Source organism: Mus musculus, chromosome 15 (genome assembly GCF_000001635.26).
Source record: "Mus musculus strain C57BL/6J chromosome 15, GRCm38.p6 C57BL/6J".
Classification (NCBI taxonomy): domain Eukaryota; kingdom Metazoa; phylum Chordata; class Mammalia; order Rodentia; family Muridae; genus Mus; species Mus musculus.
In genome coordinates, this window is record NC_000081.6 from 55,264,264 (window position 1) to 55,282,662 (window position 18,399).

Sequence of the window (18,399 nt, forward strand, 5' to 3'; positions counted from 1 at the left end):
TAAATGTTTATTTTATGTGTATAAATGTTCTGTCTGCATCACATGCTTGACTGATGCCCAGAGAGATCAAAGAAGGCATTGCATCTCCCTGGAACTGGAGTTACAGACCCACCAGGTGGAGTTCAGAGCCACCCTGTGGATGCTGGGAAATGAACCTGGGTCCTCTCTAAGAGCAGCCAGTACTCTAAAGAGCTGAGTCATCTCTTCAGCCCCTGGTTGTTTGTGCTGGTTTGTTTTGTTTCTTATATACACAGGTTCTTAATGTGGCCCAGGCTAGCCTAAAAACTGATAGGAGGCTGAAGATGACTTTGAACTCCTGACCCTCCAGCTTCTTCAGCGGGCCACATACTGTGGGATTAGAGCCAGGCCACCACCACATCTGCCTAAATTAAAATCTTAATCAGCTAAATGTTTAAATTATGTAGAAATAACTAACCAAGTATAACCATCAAAACTTAAAATGTAGGGCTGGTGAGATAGCTCAGCAGGTAAAGAGCCTTACTAACTGTTTGTCTTCAGACCCAGGGACAAGGGACTGAGATGCATAATATTTTTACATATCAAAGCAGACCTCGCCTTCAGGCTCTCCCAACATTCCTCAGTCCCAACCCTGCATATCCCTCCCCCAACCCTGAACTTTCCAGCCCAGGGGCTGGGCTGCCCTTCCCCCTGAGGCTCTTCCCTATATAATCAGACCTTTTGGCCTCCGACCCCCTCCTCTTCTGTCTTCCCCCTTTCCTTCTCTCTATACACATGCTTTCTCTCTTTCTTTTTCCCCTCCCCTCTGTGTCCGTTCCCATGATGACTATCCCGCCTTTTCCCTTGGGGCCATGAACTCAACCACCAGGGAGCCCCTTCCCAATAAACTTACATTTATACATATTTTAATGTTTTGAATCGACTTACTTGTCCAGTGTAGAGAAATAATTTATTACTACTGACCTTGGTGAATGAATTTAAGCCCCTATAAAAACCCACTTAGTAGCAGGAGAAAACCAGGGGACCACAAGTTGTCCTCTGACCTCTATATACACCTGCATTGTGACATATGTGCACCCACACATAAACAGCATATGCACACACTAAGTGCGTGCTTAAACATTCCACGTAAAATCATTGCCACACAAGGCTAGATAGCAGTATCTAGGTCCTGCCCTATCAGATTCCAAAGAGTTTTTACAGCCTGTTAGGGAAGCAATAAAGTGATTGACATGTGTACAGCTGCAGTATGGTATATCCCACAGCTACACTCTCCGGATATGTTGGAGATTCAGTTTTGATTACAGAGAAGCGGCTTGTCCTGAGCACATCTTAGTTGAGACATCATTCGTCGGGGGCGGACTAGTCTAGAGGTGTTGGAGATTCGTGCTGGGATGACGTAAGGCACACCACCTCCCAGCGCTTCTGTTCACACAGGCTTTCTGTGGTCAGATAGTAAAAGCGCCGGCTGCTGCTTGCTGGGAACATCTATCAAAACACCCAGCAGAATAAGGACGCGTTAGGTCAAGACCTTACAAGGTCTCCTCTCCTTCCTCCCAGGACTTGACAGTTTTTCCCTGCGTGACTCTTTTGTAGCTTCGTGAGACTTTATTTCATGTTTATTGTTCTTTGCTCCCTTGGGGTTAAATATTAAGCCCATTTCTGGAAGTCTGCTATGCTTGGGTCCACAAAGATTCCTAACAAGGGCTTAATGAAGGTGGAGAGTGGCACCTGGCGGTCCAGTCTGACTGGGCGGAGCATCGGATAGCCTGGGCTTTGTCTAATTTGCTGTAACTTTTATATCGACCTTGTTTAGGTACGGGTGGCTGACACAGAACAAGACCTGATTAAAAATAGAAAAAAGAAAAAAAAAATCTGTGTTTCTGCGGCAGTGCAGGCTAAGACAGCAAACACGGAGTCCTTAAACTCAACCCTGCTAGTCCATGAGCTGTGTGGCACAGGAACCCCGGGGCAAGTTAAATATTAAGCAGGAAAAGTCCCAGATCCGATATGTAACAGCAGAGACCGACATAAACAAACACAGCTAGCTCTGAGGAACATGGGAGGCTGCGGAGGCCTGTCAGTGAGTTGAGGGACACAAGGAACGCTTGTGTTTGCAGATTTTTCTCACCACCACTATGAGCTGCATCCACTGTGAAAACTAGCACTTTACATGCCCGACATGGTAGAAGGTTCTAGAACGCAGGGGCCCATCTTACTTCATTAACATTTGTTTGGTTTCTTCATATCACAAGTGTATCACAAGTACCGAATAGTCCAGTCCCTTTCCTATTTATTCACTTAGAGGCTTCTTTGCCTGTTTCTTGTCAGGCACACTCTCCTGGCTGGGTCCACAAGAGGAGGAAGCAGCAAACTTAACAGAACATTTTAAGATTTTTCACTGGACACCTTATATATTTGCTGGTTCAGGTAGTCATTTTGAGGTCAGAGAAACATTCTTAGAAATAGCCAAGGTGTGGTTTCTGACTCCCTGCCCCCACCCCGGGATAAGGAACTGAGGACATATTTTACATATCAAAGCATAGCTCGTCTCCAGGTTCTCCCAGCATCCCTCAGTCCCTACTTCGTCTATCCTACCCCCCAACCCTGAACGTTCCATCCCAGGTGCTGGGCTGCTCTTCCCACAGAGATCTCTCTCTCCCTCCCTCCCTCCCTTTCTTCCTCTCCCTCCCTCTCCTCTCTCTGCAGCCAGTGCATGCCCTTTCTTTCTCTCCCCGCTCCCCACTTCTCTCTCCCCATGATGGCTTTGGACCCTAGAGCAGCTTTTCAATAAACCTGCCTGTATATAATCTAATCTGGCTTGAATGGGCTCATTTCACCAGTGGAGAAATAACCTATCAGCCAATAGAAACCAAACCTAGTGACACCCACCTAACACTCAGGAAGCTGAGGGAGGAGGCTCAGGAATTTGAGAGCAGCCTGGGACACATAGCCAGCCGCTGCCAATAAAAAGAAAAGAATGACTGCTCTTCCAGAGGTCCTGAGTCCAAATCCCAGCAACCACATGGTGGCTCACAACCATCGGTAATGGGATCTGACGCCCTCTTCTGGTGTACCTGAAGACTGCAACAGCTTACTCACATATATAAAATAAATACATCTTAAAACCAAAACCAAAACAACACAAAACAAAAACAAGAAAAAGAAAAGAAAAAAGAAGAACCGAGCAGTAGTAGGTAAATGCTGGGGCAGTGGGTATAGTTCAGTGCTAGGAAACTTGTTCAGCTTGCACAGGGCCTCAAGCCCCACACTTGCACATGAAATAACATAGAGTATTTATTGCAGTCTAAATATATGCTTTGCTAAATGTTTTCTATGGAAGGTTTACAACAATTCCATTATAAGTACTCATAAAATTCCCAGTTTATGGGCAAGGGCCAAGAGCACAAGGTCATGGTATGCACTTAATGGGGAAGAAAAATCTAGAATAAGACTTGTTCCTGGAGAGCAAAACACGTTTTAAATTTTTAAATTTATGTTTTAGAGACAGGGTCTTACTGACCCTACACTGTCTATAAACTCATCCCTCCTGCCTCAGCCTCCTGACAGCTGGGATTATAGGGGTGGGTCGCTACCTACCCACAATGCTGCTGTTTCTGATCCCTGGCTCCTCCTCCCCACCCTCTGGAGTCTGAATTTTATAGGGAAGAGCCGCTAGGGAAAAGTCAGCCCTGCCCCTGGGCTGGAAAGTTCAAGATTGGTGTGCAGGGGATGCCTCTTAAAGACCAAGGGAGGCTGGGTGAACCTGGAGGCCAGGTCTGCTTTGATATGTAAATATACTCCTTAGTTCCAAGTCCTGGGTCTGAAACCAAGCTGGTGGGAAACAAACAAACAAACAAACAAACAAGGAAACCTTGAAGTACCAGACAGTTCAGCTACCTTCTCCTTCCTCAATTAGGCAACTGCAGGAGAAAGACAAAGAGACTCAGCGCCCTCCCAACTCTTTGGGATCCTGAATGAGAAGAGATTAGAGTTTAGACAGCTGGCCATTGTCATGCACATCTAAGCAGTAACAGTGGATGCATAGCCCCGCCCACCCAGAATAGTCTGGGCTTCACTGTCGTCCTGTAAGCTATGGGAAATCTTTGGGGAGGGAGACAAATTCTCACGTCTGGCTCCCCTGGAGCTGTTTCCTCCTTCCAGTATGAGATTCCTAGGGTGATTTCTATTTCTTGGGGATCTATGGTTTGAATAGCCTAACTGACACATTGAGAGACCTAAGAGTCTCTTTAAAACATATTTATTTTTTCTAGCCTCCTTACAAAGCTTCAGTTTAGGAAATGAATCAAGGAAATGGCTAAACCCCAGCTTACAGTGGCCACATGATAGAGGTTTGTTCAATAAAGTATATCACACACACACACACACACACACACGTTTGCTCCAAGTTTGTAGCAGTCTGTAGCCTCGGAGGTTTTGCCGCCGATGCTGTTTCTGGCTCTCCTCTATGAGAGTTCCCTTTGAGTCATTCCTGGAGGCAGACTCCTGTGTCTCTAATTTCCTCAGAGCCTCCTGAAGGCACCAGCAAGGTCAAGGCTGACATCTGGTGGTGCAACTGGGACCTTGGTGGTCAGAGAAAAATCAAGTTGAGCTCATAACAAAAATACAGAGGTAAAGGGCAAAGTGATTTGTTGAAACCGGACACTTGATCCTCGAACCGGAATAGAAAGAGAGGCAAACCCTGAGGCTGCTAGAGCTTTTCCATGGAACACAGCAGCAGCCACTACTCTTGCTGAGGGTTTATGCGCATCATTGTTGTATTTGCCTCATGAGTGTGATCCAAAGAAACCTAAGGCCTCTCTCAGCAATACTTCAGCTCAATCTTACCTCTGTCTTCATCTCTACCTGCTTTGTGATTCCCCCTCCCCCCTCCCCCCAACCAGGTACAACTGTTCTGGTAAAAGCAAAAGTCTGTGTTAAAACAGGTCAGAGGGAAGCTGGGAGAGATGGCTCAGCGGTTAAGAGCACTGACTGCTCTTCCAGAGGTCCTGAGTTCAATTCCCAGCAACCACATGGTGGCTCACAACCATCTGTAATGGGATCTGATGCCCTCTTCTGGTGTGTCTAAAGATAGCTACAGTGCACTTTAAAACAAACAAATAAACAAACATGACAGAGAGGTTGACAACATCAAGGAAGGCTTGCAACCACATGGTGGCTCACAACCATCCGTACCGAAATCTGATGCCCTCTTCTGGAGTGTCTGAAGACAGCTACAGTGTACTTACATATAATAAATAAATACATCTTTTAAAAAATGGGAAAAAAATAAAAAGAAGACAAGGCACTTTTCATTTAGGCTGGCGGTGAGAGTTGCCACTGCCCTTTCATTCCTGACAAATTCTTGATTCTTGAGTTGGCCTTACTTTGTGTACATAAAATCAAAGTCACAAAGAAGAATGCCTTGGTTTTCATCTAGATAAAGTGTGTTGATGGACTTCTGAACATTTATTTTATGAATTATGGCAAAGTTGTATCAAGAAAAAAAAAGTTGTAGGTGTGGTAGCCCATGCCTTTAATTACAGCACTGGGGAGGCAGAGGCAGGTGGCCGCTGTGAGCTCTAGGCCAGCCTGGTCTACATCGCAAGTTCTAGGACTGCCAGGGTTACATAGACACTGTCCCACCCCCACCCATCGCCCCCTAAAAAAAAATTAAAAATTAAAAAAAAAAAAGGAAAAAGAGGCTCTAAAAGAAGTCTTTGATTATTAGAAACCCTCAGTGTCTTTGCACACCAACATCCTCAACTCAACACAATGCATGCAGTTGTTAGAGGATTCCCTGACGCCAGTTGTGACTCTATGACAGGGTCACAGGAATGTACACATTGTCAGTCAGTTTCAACCATGTGCTAAAGTGCCCTCCTCACTCTTTGGAAATATCTCTAAGCACATCAACTTCACCACGAGTGACTCGGGATGACGTAAACTTCTTAAAATGAAAGCAAGTCAGTCCAGAAACAAAGCACACATTGGTTTGTCCAGCAGGCTTTCTGGGGTCAGACAATGGAAGGGCTCTGTAGGAACAGAGGCCACAGCTTGTATGAACAGAGACTGCCCCTCATGGGCCTGACGGAATCTCGTCTTGCTCCTAACCCTGACGCCCCAGGGGAAATTTTACTACAAGATGAAAACAGATTCCTACAGCTTCTTCAATAAGAGCCTTTTTGGTGGGACATTTCTTCCCTTCTTTCTCTGAAAAGAAGCTCTCTTGTACATCCTTTGACTAGATGAAAAACAGAACCAGATTCAAAGGTGGCATGGCTTTCTGTGCAGTGTCAATATTCGCAGCTCCTCATGGTGGGCTACTCACTCCCTGACCTTGGATCAATGCAACCGTGCCATGGTGTATGAAGCTTACGCAAGTTCCCCTAAGGTGCCATCCACTGGAGTCCTACCTGCCCACATTACAAAGGTTTACACCCAAATCCACTGGGGAATCGGGACTGTGGTGCTCTTTCTTGGCCAGGTGTCACTGGATTCTCAGTCTTACAGAGCGACATGTGGAGAAGCTGTATCAAGAGTCCCCATCACAATGATGGAGAGAACTTGGTGGGAGCATTTATCCACATGAGTGGTTTGAAAACAAATTCATGCAGACTGGAAATTAGAATGCAAGACTATTTCCCTTTCCTTCTCCCTGCCTCTTGTTGTCCTTGACCACCAACTGACTTTGTCCCTTTTTTTTTTAAGCCTTTCCTTCCCCATTTTCAGTCAAAATCTGTTATGGTTCCTTATCAGCTTCTGGCAGCCTCTTCAGCATCCATCCTCTGGGTGACTGGGAGTAACAGGAGGCAGATGTGTAACGAAAGCTTCGCTGCAGAAGCCCGGTACAGAGGCTGGATCAGAACTCGAAAGACAGTGGACAAGAATTAGAGCAAAGGGCAAGACCTGGGCAGCAGAAGGCTGTGCAGAGGGCAGGCTCACGGGCTGGGGATCAACCTGAACTGGACATTCAGCCAAACTGTCTAGACCAGTGGAAAATGCTTTCCAGGGAAAGGGAGGGTAGACAGAACATGGCAGCACCCATATTACATCAATGGTACCGAGCTGTTAAGTCAGATTTTAGGCATGCCTATCTTTATGCTTTCCAATAGCCTGTAAGATGGTTGTTTGGTCTTCTAATTGAAGACTCTGGCAAACTCAACCTGATATGCTGGTATGATATGATGGGACGTTCCTCTTTTTTTTTTTTTTTTTTTTTTTTTAATTATTTTCTGTACGGGTTGTAATCTAAAATGCTTCCAGAAGCTCCTGCATTAAAGGATGGGTTGCTAGTTGCCATTTGAAAAGTCTACTATAAAAGAGCAGTTTATTGTGGGAAGAGAGGGGAGCAGGGCTCTGGAAAAGGGGTGGAGGCAGAGAAAGGGGGGACAGAGGATGTCAGAAAGAGAGGCGGGCCTGGAACACATGGGAACACAGAGAGAAATAATGAGAGAAGAAGAGGGCTGGGGTCCTCCTTATCCACTGCTGCTGAAAGACCCACAACGTGATGACTCCCCCACGCTCTGACTCAGGAGAGGCGACACCCCAAAATCACCCACAAGAAATGGTCTTGCTGCAAACTGCAAGAGGATTTTTATTTAAGAGCACTCTCAGGCCCACGGTCATACACCACGCAGGGGTAGAGGACCGTGGCGCCCGAGTAGCTGGATAAGGGGGTATTTAAAGGAAGAAACCACAACTCAAGGAGGTGGGAAGGGCATTGTTGGAAAATACCAAAAATACCAGTTAAGAGTCACAAGGAAGTGTAAAGTTACAAGAGTCACTAGGAATACCTGGTAATTGTGAGGGTTGTTTCTCAAGACAGTTTCTAAGAGCCCCTAACAATAGCACATTTGCATAGCAGGTTCCAGCAATGGTCAGGGTGACTTTCTCTGAATGAACACTCTTTGAACCCAGGAAGCAGGTCAGTGGAGGAATGTCGCTATCTGTTTTATGATTAGCATACCTTCACAAAGGCTACATTCCCTAGCCTGGGCCTAAAGGCCTAGAATTTTGTTTTTACTTTGTTATACTTTTACTGCCACTTGGCTCACACCTGCCCGCTGGCCTAGGTCCCTGGGAGGAGCTTAGCAGTACATTAACCAACACTCTTGCTGTCTGTTTTTGGTATTATCACCTTATTTTTGAGACAGGTTTTCACATAGTGCAGGGTGGCCTCCAATTTATGCTGCAGCAGGCGATCTTGAACTTGTAATCCTCCTGCCTCTACCTCCCACATACTAAGGTCACAGATGCATACTACCACCCATAGATATTTTTCTTTGTTTTCTTTTGAGACAGGGTCTTGCTAGAGTGGAGGCCGACCTTGAACTTACTATGTAGTCCAAGCCAGCCTCAAATTCACAGTGATCCTCCTGCTTCAGTTTGCCAAATGCTGGGGTTACAGGCATGAGCTACCATGTCTGGCTCTCTCTCCATCCTGGCCATAGTTAGGTGTTCTACCTCACCACAGGTCCAGTGTCTGTGGAATGTGCCAGCCATGAGCTGTAAACTGGCCACGTCCACGTTTGCCTTGCTTAATCCTTACAAAATGTCACTTTGAAGAGGTCAGCATAGGAACTTTGGGAAGGTCATGAAACACCGCTCTGGCAGGGAGAGGCTAATTAGCATTTCTCAGACCACAGGGTGGGAATGGACCTGTGGGTGGTGACACATTCCTCAGGACTGACCATTGCCCACCTTCAGACAAGGGAAGTCTTTGTCACCTCATTCCCTAAAGACCAATCAGTTTAAAGGGCGCACTGTTCCACCAATCATATTGTACCTAATTGCTGATGCTCTGTTCTGCCCCTGGAAACCATATAAAAACTCGCTGAACTGGTGCCGGGGTTTGCCACCTCTCTTTCGGGTCTGTGATAACCCCAGTGCACTGGAACAATAAATTCCTCTTGCTCTTTGCATCGATCCTGGCTTCATGTGGTTCACTCACGAGGTCCCCTGTAAGCTAAAGCTCCCCTGAGTCTTACAACTAAACTGCTACAAAATTAAATCAGATGAGATAACCCACATAAAATGCTTACAGTACAGTATCATTTACTTGTTAATATAATTTGTAAACTGGATAGAGTGGCCCATGTTTGTAACCTTGGCACTTAGGGGTTAGATGCAGTCAGAAGGTTAGGTTAAGGGCCAACTTGGCTACTTAGTGGAACTCTGTGTTAAAAGAAAAAACATAAACAGATGATAGCATTATGCAGTTTTATTCTCAGTGCACATTGACTGTGATGAAACTGTGGCTCACTGCCTAGTTGTCTGCTCACCAATACTGTCTAAGCACCCATGCCTCTCCTTTGTGTGCATGGAGGTGGGCAAATGAGATTCACTTCTGGCAAACGGTGAGTGAATAGAAATTGTATATACAAAGCTATCTATAAAAATATCCTATGAGGGCTGAGGAGATGGCTCAGATGGGTTCTGTTCTTGCCACACAAGGAGGAGCGACCTGAGTTTGATTCCCATGGAAAAGGCTGAGTAAGCAAATGGCTCATGTTGGCAAGGATGTGGAGCAAGGGAACACTTCTCAATTGCTGATAGGAGTTCAAACTTGTACAACCACTTTGGAAATCAATTTGGCCTTTTCTTAGAATATTGGAAATAGTTCTACCACAAGACCTAGCTCTACCACTCCTAAACATATACCCAAAAGATGCACCAATATCTCACTAAGACACTTGCTCAACTATATTCATAGAAGCCTTATTTATAATAGCCAGAAGCTGGAAACAATCTAGATGCCCTTCAACCAAAGAATGGATAAAGAAAATATGATACATTTACAACGTGGAATACTACTCAGCTATTAAAAAGAATCACATCATGAAATTTGTAGGTAAATGGATGGGTCTAGAAAAGATCATCTTGAATGACATAAGCCACACACAGAAAGACAAACATGGTATGTATTTGCTTATAAGTGGTATTAGCCATAAAGTACAGGATAAACATGGTACAATCCACAGACCCAAAGAAGCTAAGTAACAAGGAGGGCCAAAGGGAGAATGTTTGAATCTCACTGAGAAGGGGAAATAAAATAGACATGGGTGGGGGCAGCATGGATGAAGAAATGGAGCTGAGCAGAAGAGGGAATGGGAAGAGAAGGGGAAGGATCAAGTGTGGAGAGGGCAGAGGGAGAGAGAACTGGAATCAATATGTGTAGGGGGTAGGGGATAAGTTTCTGTGATCATCTGAACTAGAAATGCAGGACAATGGAAACTCCTAGGACTCTATGTGGGTGACCCTAGCTGAGATTCATAGCAATAGGGGATACAGAACCTAAAATGGCTACCACCTGTAACCAGACAAGACTTCCAATGGTGGGATAGAGACACCAATCCAGCCATAAAACCTTTGACCCACAATTATTCCTGCCTACAAGATGTGTAGAAATAAAGATGGAACAGAAGTTGGCCCAACCAATGACTGGCCCAATCTCATGGGCAAAGAGACATTATTAATGATATTCTGCTATGCTTGCAGACAGGACCCTAGCATAACTGTCATCTGAGAGACTTCACCCAGTAGCTGATGGAAACAAATGCAGAGACGCAGAGCCAAACATGAGATGGAGTTCAGGGAATTCTCTTGAAAGAAGGGGAAGAAAGATGAGGTGAGCAAGAGAGGTCAAGGACACCACAAGATACCCTACAGGACCAACTAATTTGGGTCATAGGGGCTCACAGAAACTGAACTGCCCATCAGAGAGCATGCATGGGATTGATCTAGTCTCCTCACACATATAGATCAGATGTACAGCTTGGTCCTCATGTGGGACCTCTATCAGCAGGAGAAGAGGCTGTCTCTGACTCTGTTGCCTGCCTTTGGACCCCTGTCTGATACCTGGACTGCCTTGCCTAGCCTCAGTAGGAGAAGATGCACCTAGTCCTACTGCAACTTGATGTGCTAAGGGGCATTGATATTCATAGGAGGTCTCCACTTCTCTGAGAAGAAAAGGAGGGAGGGGTAAGGGGAGGGGTAAGGGGAGGGGTGAGGGGAGGGGCCTGGGAGGAGAGGAGGGAGGGGAAGCTTATATTTGGATGTAAATTAATTAATTAGTGAAAAATTCTCAGCATATTTGTTTGTTTGTTTGTTTATTAGCTGTCTTCAGACACACCAGAAGAGTACATTAGATCCCATTACAGATAGTTGTGAGCTACCATGTGGTTTCTGGGAATTGAAGGCAGGACCTCTGGAAGAGCAGTCAGTGTTCTTAACCACTGTGCCATTTCTCCTGACCCTCAGCATATCTTATTAATATGGAAAAACTTTTGCTTTGTAATTTTCTTTTCCTTTCTTTCTTTCTTTCTTTCTTTCTTTCTTTCTTTCTTTCTTTCTTTCTTTCTTTCTTTCTTCTTTCCTTTCTTTCTTTCTTTCTTTCTTTCTTTCTTTCTTTCTTTCTTTCTTTTTTTGCTTTGTAATTTTCTAAAAGTAAAGGTTTAACAACAACAAGAAGGAAAACAAAGAAATTTTAATGAATCTTTTGGAGAGCAACAATCTTCTCACCTCTACTCTTAAAACCCTCTATTTTTACTTTATGTGATAAACACCTATCTACTTAAAAATTAAAAAAAATAAAAGAGCTAAGTCTGGTGGCAGATGCTTGTTATCCCAGTACTAGGGAGTCAGAGACAGAAGCATCCAGGGCTCAGTGGCCAGCCAGATTAGCCCAATTTGTGGGGCCAGGTTCCAATGAAGATGATCTTGAAATACTAGGTAGATAATTCTTGAGGAGTGAAATCAGAGGTTGATCTTTAACCCACACACAAATATGCATACATGTGCATCTGGACACACATGAACCTGAACAAACATGAATCTGCACACTCATGAACACACACACACACCAATTATCCTGTAAGATCTCATTCTCCCTCTCTCTGCTTATATGGGGCTGGGCAAGGGGAAGAATTCTGTGGTAGAGGAGCCACGTAGTGAGTGGGTGGAGTTTAGATCCGTGCTGAGTCATCGGTGGAAGAGAGCACCCCCGTACCCTAGGCTCTGCTAAGCAGAAGGGAACTCTTATGAATCAAGTCACTGAGAGTTGGGAATTTTTGTTATTATAGTTCATGTTGGCATAATAATATTAAAGAGAAGAGTGTGCACGGCGCGCGCGCGCACACGCGCGCACACACACACACACACACACACACACACACGGCAGTTAATTCTTTTTTGTTTGTCGTTCAGTGCTGAAAATTGAATCTAGCACATTTTACCACTATAGCCCCAGTGAAGTAGAAGATTCACCCAAGTAATAAGTCAGCAGAGCTGAGTGGAAGAAGTTTTGGAAAGCCATAGAGCATCCTCCGGCTTAGAGGTGAACCCGGGGTTACACGGTGACCGTGGCAGAGCTGAGATGCAAATCAAGTGTGTCCTTCTGCAGGAACTGTATTTTCCAGCAGCTTTGAGAGAAACCGCAAAGGAGTCTTCTGGAAGGGTCAGTGCTAAGGCACAAGGTCTCGGGAGACAAAACAGGCTGAATTAAATATTAACTGAGGAGTTTTTGGATGAAGGATGATGCAGAGCCTCAGAGGCAGTGAAGAAGCAACTGTGAGCTGCACCGAACTGTGAAAATAGATCACGCAGTCAGAAGCCAAAGGATGAGAGCAAAGCAGACTATAGAGCCATGAAATTGACATCATGGAAAGGCTCTCGAACGTGCCATCTAGACTAGACAGTGACAGGAAAGCAGATGGAGGCTGTTTGGGACGTAGTAGGAGGCCAGTGGAAGGGAGAGAGAGAACAAGAGAAGGTAGTCAAAGGATGTTGCATGCCTATATGAAAGTGTTATTATAGATTCCATTATTTTGTAGCTGGAGAGACGGCTTAGCCAGCACAAGTGCTTGCCGCGTGAGTGTTAAGACCTGAGTTCAGATCTGCAGCACTCAGGGCAGGGAAAAAAAATTATCTGGGCACAGTGACACTCACTGTATCCCCAGGACTGTGTAAAACAGAAGCAGACAGCCCCTTGGTACTCACTGGCTAGCAGCCTAAGTAACTCAGGGAGCTCCCCGTTCAGTGGGAAACTGTCACAAAAGTAAGATGGGGAGCAAATGAGGGAGGCCAGTTCCCAGTGTTAACCTCAGCCTCCTCTCAGCCTCCTCCTGTATACACACTGCTTGGTGTCGAGATTTTTTTTTTTTTTTTTTTTTTTGGTTTTTCGAGGCAGGGTTTCTCTGTGTAGCCCTGGCTGTCCTGGCACTCACTTTGTAGACCAGGCTGGCCTCGAACTCAGAAATCCGCCTGCCTCTGCCTCCCGTGTGCTGGGTTTAAAGGCATGCGCCACCAAGCCCGGCTAGTGTCCGAGATTTTGAACGATGAATATACATTAATCTTGAGAGGAAGGGGAAGGAAAGGGATCCAAGCTGAGTAACGAGTCACAGGAGTAGTTTGGAATCTGACTTCAATGTGACATTGGCTAAGAAAGTAACATTGGTGGATAGAAGCCAGGCAGGAAGTGAAAGCGTCATAAAATTTCAGATTAATTCCTATGGGCACTAGCTCTCTACCTTCACCTGCTGCTATTATGCAATACAGAAACATGGCCTATAAAAACTAACTCCCTTCTCACTCCAAGGGTTCAGACTTGCGACTCTAGGAAGATCGGCAACCTTACCTTCAGCCTTGAGCATTCAGCTCAGAGATGTTAATAAACGAGCTCACTCTGCCTTCAGTGATAGACACACAAACTAGCTGGTTTTATAACTGACTTAGGACATGTCCTTCTTCATTGTATATGATTTTGGTCATCTACTCTGAATACACATATACAAAACTTTAAAAATAAATTAAAAAAATATATATTTAAAAGAAAAAAGAAGCAAAGAAAAACTTAAGAGAACTGATTTTATTGTTTTTATTATAGTCACATCGAAATACAAATAATGATCAGTAATGTATCACCCACCTGGGACATTTCTGATACTGGAGGAGGGACCTGCTATTGATTAAGCTGGGGTTGCCTATGCTATATGGAAGGTCTGCTCATCATGTGTTAGGAAACAAGGTGTGTGTGTGTGTGGTCACAATATTAAAGTTTTCAGTGGGGCTGAAGCTCACTCACTAAAGTATAACCCTGAAATCCTGGATTTGATTGTCAGCACTGCAAAACAATAAATATCAAAATGTCATCTATAATACTTCGTAAAAGAAAAGGACTGAGGCTGAGGAGTGAGGTGGTGACTCTGTCCTTAAAATGCCTGCCATGCACACACAGGACCTGAAGTCAGATCCACACCACTCACGTAAGCTGGGTGTGGCTGTGATGTGTACCTATAACTCCAGAGCTGGGAGGGCCAGGGGCGACTGATCCTTCCCGTTGGCTAGGGTGTGGCTGTGATGTAGAGCTGGGAGGGCCAGGGGCGACTGATCCTTCCCGTTGGCTGGTCTAGCTGACTCACAGAACTCCAGGTTCAGTGGGCGACCCTATCTGGAAAAATAAGGTGCACAGCAATCCAGGGGAAAAACCTAATGTTGACCTCTGGCCTCTACATTCAGAATTATGTGTTTGTGTCCACACTCACATGTGTGTACTCTACACACACCTGAAACACACATAAACTTTTTTTTTTTTAAATTAGACTTATGTCTTTTATTTTATGAGTTTTTTCTTCCGTGTGTGTGTGTGTGAGTCCCATGTGCATGCCTGGGCACTGCTAAGGTCAGCAGAGGGACCAGATTCCCTGCAACTGAAGTTTAGATGGTTGTGAGTTTCCATGTGAGGGCTGGGAATTGAACCCAGGTTTTCTGAAGGAATGGTGTCCCTCAGGGCTGGGGTCTCTCTCCAGCTCCCACACATTAACATTCTCTCTCTCTTCTCTCTCTCCAAATATATGTATATATATGTGAGTATATATATTTACTCTCCCTTTTTTTTCTCTTTTATGTATCTTGAGGTGATTTTATTTAGTTAAAGTACACACACCACATCTGTCAGAAGGTTCAGATTCTTTCAGCTTACCCATCATAATGGAAAGACACTGTTCCATTAGCTTTGGTGTGACATGCCTTGCTTGTGAATTTCTAGTAGTCTGGCTTACACCATACGACGTTACTGGGGTTACTGGGAAGATCTCTGTGACAAGAGATTCCTACCACCAGCTCACTGTAGGTCACGCACATATCCCTCCAGTGTGGAGGCACATGCACACTGTGAAACAAGAATGCCAATAATTTCAAGGAACATTTTGCCAAAGAGAAAGGCAGTTCTGGGAAGCCACCCCACAACTGTCCACTGAGATGGCTTTTTTTTTTTTTCCGAGACAGGGTTTCTCTGTGCAGTCCGGGCTGTCCTGGAACTCACTCTGTAGACCAGGCTGGCCTCAAACTCAGAAATTCGCCTGCCTCTGCCTCCCAAGTGCTGGGATTAAAGGCGTGCGCCACCATGCCGGGCGAGGCGGCTTTTTAATAGAGCACCTGCAGCCAAGTCCACAGGCAGTGCTGGAACTAAAGACTGTTACAGGAAGGACTCGCTGGGAAAGAGATAAGACCATGACTGTTAGCATTTCTTCTTTTCTTCTAGGCCCCGCCCAACAGTTACCTAGCAACGGCCAGGTAGGAGCCTGGCTAGTTATAAAAAGACTGAAACTCCCCGCCCCCCTTTTCTGGCCCCCCCCCTCTCTCTCCCCCTCCCTCCCTACCTCCCCACCCCGTTCCAGCCCCTTCCCTTCTTTCTCCTCTCTCTGGTCTATTTCCTTCTTACCCCGCCCCCTTCTCACGCGCCCAAATAAACTTCATTTTACACTAGACCCGTCTTATGGCTGGTACTTGGGGTGGGGGATGCCTCAGCATGGGCTCGCTAAGGCACCCCCCTCCCGCTGTATCATACCTCATTTTACGAAACATATCAATGACTGCTGTAGATCTGCAGCTCTCTTTTCTTTGGACAGGGACGTAGGTACTACAGATTGAACACAGGGTCTCAACATAATGTGATTGTCCATCAAGTGACACCCCAAGTACCACTCTGCTTTCCCCAGGCTTCTGGGTCCTTTCGTCACCTAGACAGAATGCTCTTCTGGAAACAATCATCCCAAGACCGGCTCCATAAGCCACAAAGCAGCTCGCAGGTGGTGACGTAGGATGACAGATCTGGTTCTGTGCTTCTTGCCCCACTCAGCCTAGTCCTGCTCACATACGGCTAGAGCTGTGAAGGCATGGGGCACCTTCAGGTTTAAATAGGGGTTAGGGAACAGGAAGGAAAGAAAGGCGTCCAAAGAAAATTGTTTGCGAAGGGCGGGAGATTTGCCAGAAACGAGCTTCCCTTGGCCAAGCTCCTGGTTCCGTCTCCACCGGCTCCTGCTCCAGCCGCTCTGTTGGAACTCGTGAGCATTTATGATGGCGCCTGGGATGGAAGGAGAGGCTACTTTTCGCCCTGAATCAATGTTCTTCCTTTGGAGCAACTTCTTTCCCGCTGTACAGCATTCCCTTCAAAGAAAAAGGGAAGGAGTAAGAGTGAACGTGAGGGCTGAGTAAGGGCAAACCCCGCCCCTTCCTTGGAGAGGCAGTTCAGCCCAGGGGCAGAGAGGGGAGCCTGGGCACCTATATTTTGCAATTAGACCCTTGCTCCTACTGCGAGTGCTGTGTTTGCTAAAGAGAGCCTCTGGCCAACAGCTGCGCCTTCCAGAAAACAGCAGACTTAGCTCTTATAAACAACCAACTGTCTCAGCCCTGTTGGAGCAGATAAGCCTTATTCCCCCCCACAGCAGTGAACAAAGGAGCGGTCGGTGGCAGGCGCCACTCTTTGGAAATATTAAAGCTGAAAGCACTAAGCATACTTTGGGGTTCCAGAATAGGTATAAGAAATTCCATAATGGGCCTCTAATAGGTATCGTTTATCAGGTTAGGCTGAGCCAAGGGCAGAAACATTTCTAAGAGCTAAGAACAAACACCTAACTGTTTGTATTTGATGTGCAATAAGTTGCTAACACAACGCAGAGATGTGGCTGTGTGCTTCTGCCGGGCGTTAGGAAAACAAGACAAGGTCCCAGCAGTAGATGTACTCATTGCATGGCAGTCTGTGGCAGAGTGCACACTGCATGTCCTATCTTGTTCCTTTGTCCTTTCTAAGGCTTCTTCTCTCTTTCATGATTCAAATCAGAATCTTTGTTTGTTTTTTTGTTTGTTTGTTTGTTTTGTTTTCCTTTTTTTTTGTTTTTTGTTTTCTTTTCTTTTTTTGTTTTGTTTTGTTTTTCTGTATAGCCCTGGCTGTCCTGGAACTCACTCTGTAGACCAGGCTGGCCTCAAAATCAGAAATCTGCCTTCCTCTGCCTCCCAAATGCTGGGATTAAAGGTGTGTGCTACCACTGCCTGGCAGAATCTTTGTTTTTATATTTCCTGTTAAAGCATAGAGCAGTGGCTATGGCCCCTCTCCTGGGGGTACCTGTGGCTCCAGGCTGAGCCTCTTTCTGGTTAGTCCACTCTCCTATGCTGAAGAAAAACACCACAATCAAGGTCAGGTTTCCTTCCCTACAGCAGCACCACTTAAAAGAAATGACTGATTAATTTGACAGGAATAGCAAAGAATCAGAGACTTTACTGCTGAAAAGCGAATGTGTAAAGCACACTCTAAGATGACCTTATAGAACCATCTCACCTGAAGATCTCCTGGGACAATGGTCTGAGGCCTTTGTCGTGTAGCTCCTCTGGCCTCTTCTACACCCAAGTCTTCCATCTCTCTAGAGAGTATTCTCAAGAGCACCTGCCCCAATGACCATGCGCAAAGATGCTTATCTCAGTCTGCTTCTAGACAACCTGACCCCTGCTGCCATAAAGCACAAACACTGGGAGTGCATTGTTTAGAGTTGCACAACTTAATGAGGTTTTACAAAATGAACCCACTTACATGAGGACCAACAGCTACATCAAGAAACCCTATTTCCCCATCACCAGGGAGGACCAATAACCTTACTCTCTCTTTTGGTGTGTGTGTGTGTGTGTGTGTGTGTGTGTGTGTGTGTGTGGTGTTTTCAGACAGAGTTTCTCTGTATAGCCCTGGCTGTCCTGGAACTCACTCCGAAGACCAGGCTGGCCTCAACCTTAGAAATCCATCTGTCTCTGCCTCCCAAGTGCTGGGATTAAAGGCGCTTAGCACATTGTTCTTCAACATTCTGTTGGTGATGTCTGCAATACTGTTACCAGAGGTTCGTTTGGTATAACCCACTCCCACTGACATAGGGTTTGCCCTTCTGAGAATCTAAGTCAATTTGTTGTTTGAGACAGGCTCTCTATATAACCCTGGTTATCTTGGAATTGTCTACGTAGATCAGGCTGGTCTCAAACTCTCAGAGATCTTCTTGCTTCTGCCTCCCAAGTGCTAAGATTAAAGGAATGTGCCATTGCACCCAATTCAGTTGTTGTTTTATGTTTGTTTTTGTTGTTGTTGTTGTTGACCAGTATCTG

General features: G+C 45.5%; 1 long non-coding RNA gene across 3 annotated transcripts; it reads right to left on the reverse strand.

Moving 5' to 3' along the window:
- Positions 1 to 13,831: 13,831 nt before the first annotated feature.
- Gm35312 lies at positions 13,832 to 17,832 on the reverse strand. 3 transcript variants are annotated; one of them, XR_001781719.2, is made up of 3 exons: positions 17,594 to 17,832; positions 15,827 to 16,425; positions 13,832 to 15,470 (listed from the first exon to the last, which is right to left on the reverse strand). It is a non-coding gene; the product is annotated as a predicted gene, 35312 (long non-coding RNA). The 3 variants fall into 3 exon arrangements; XR_001781720.1 differs by lacking the exon at positions 17,594 to 17,832 and adding an exon at positions 16,540 to 16,630; XR_001781718.2 differs by lacking the exon at positions 17,594 to 17,832 and having other exon boundaries at positions 15,827 to 16,526.
- Positions 17,833 to 18,399: the final 567 nt, after the last annotated feature.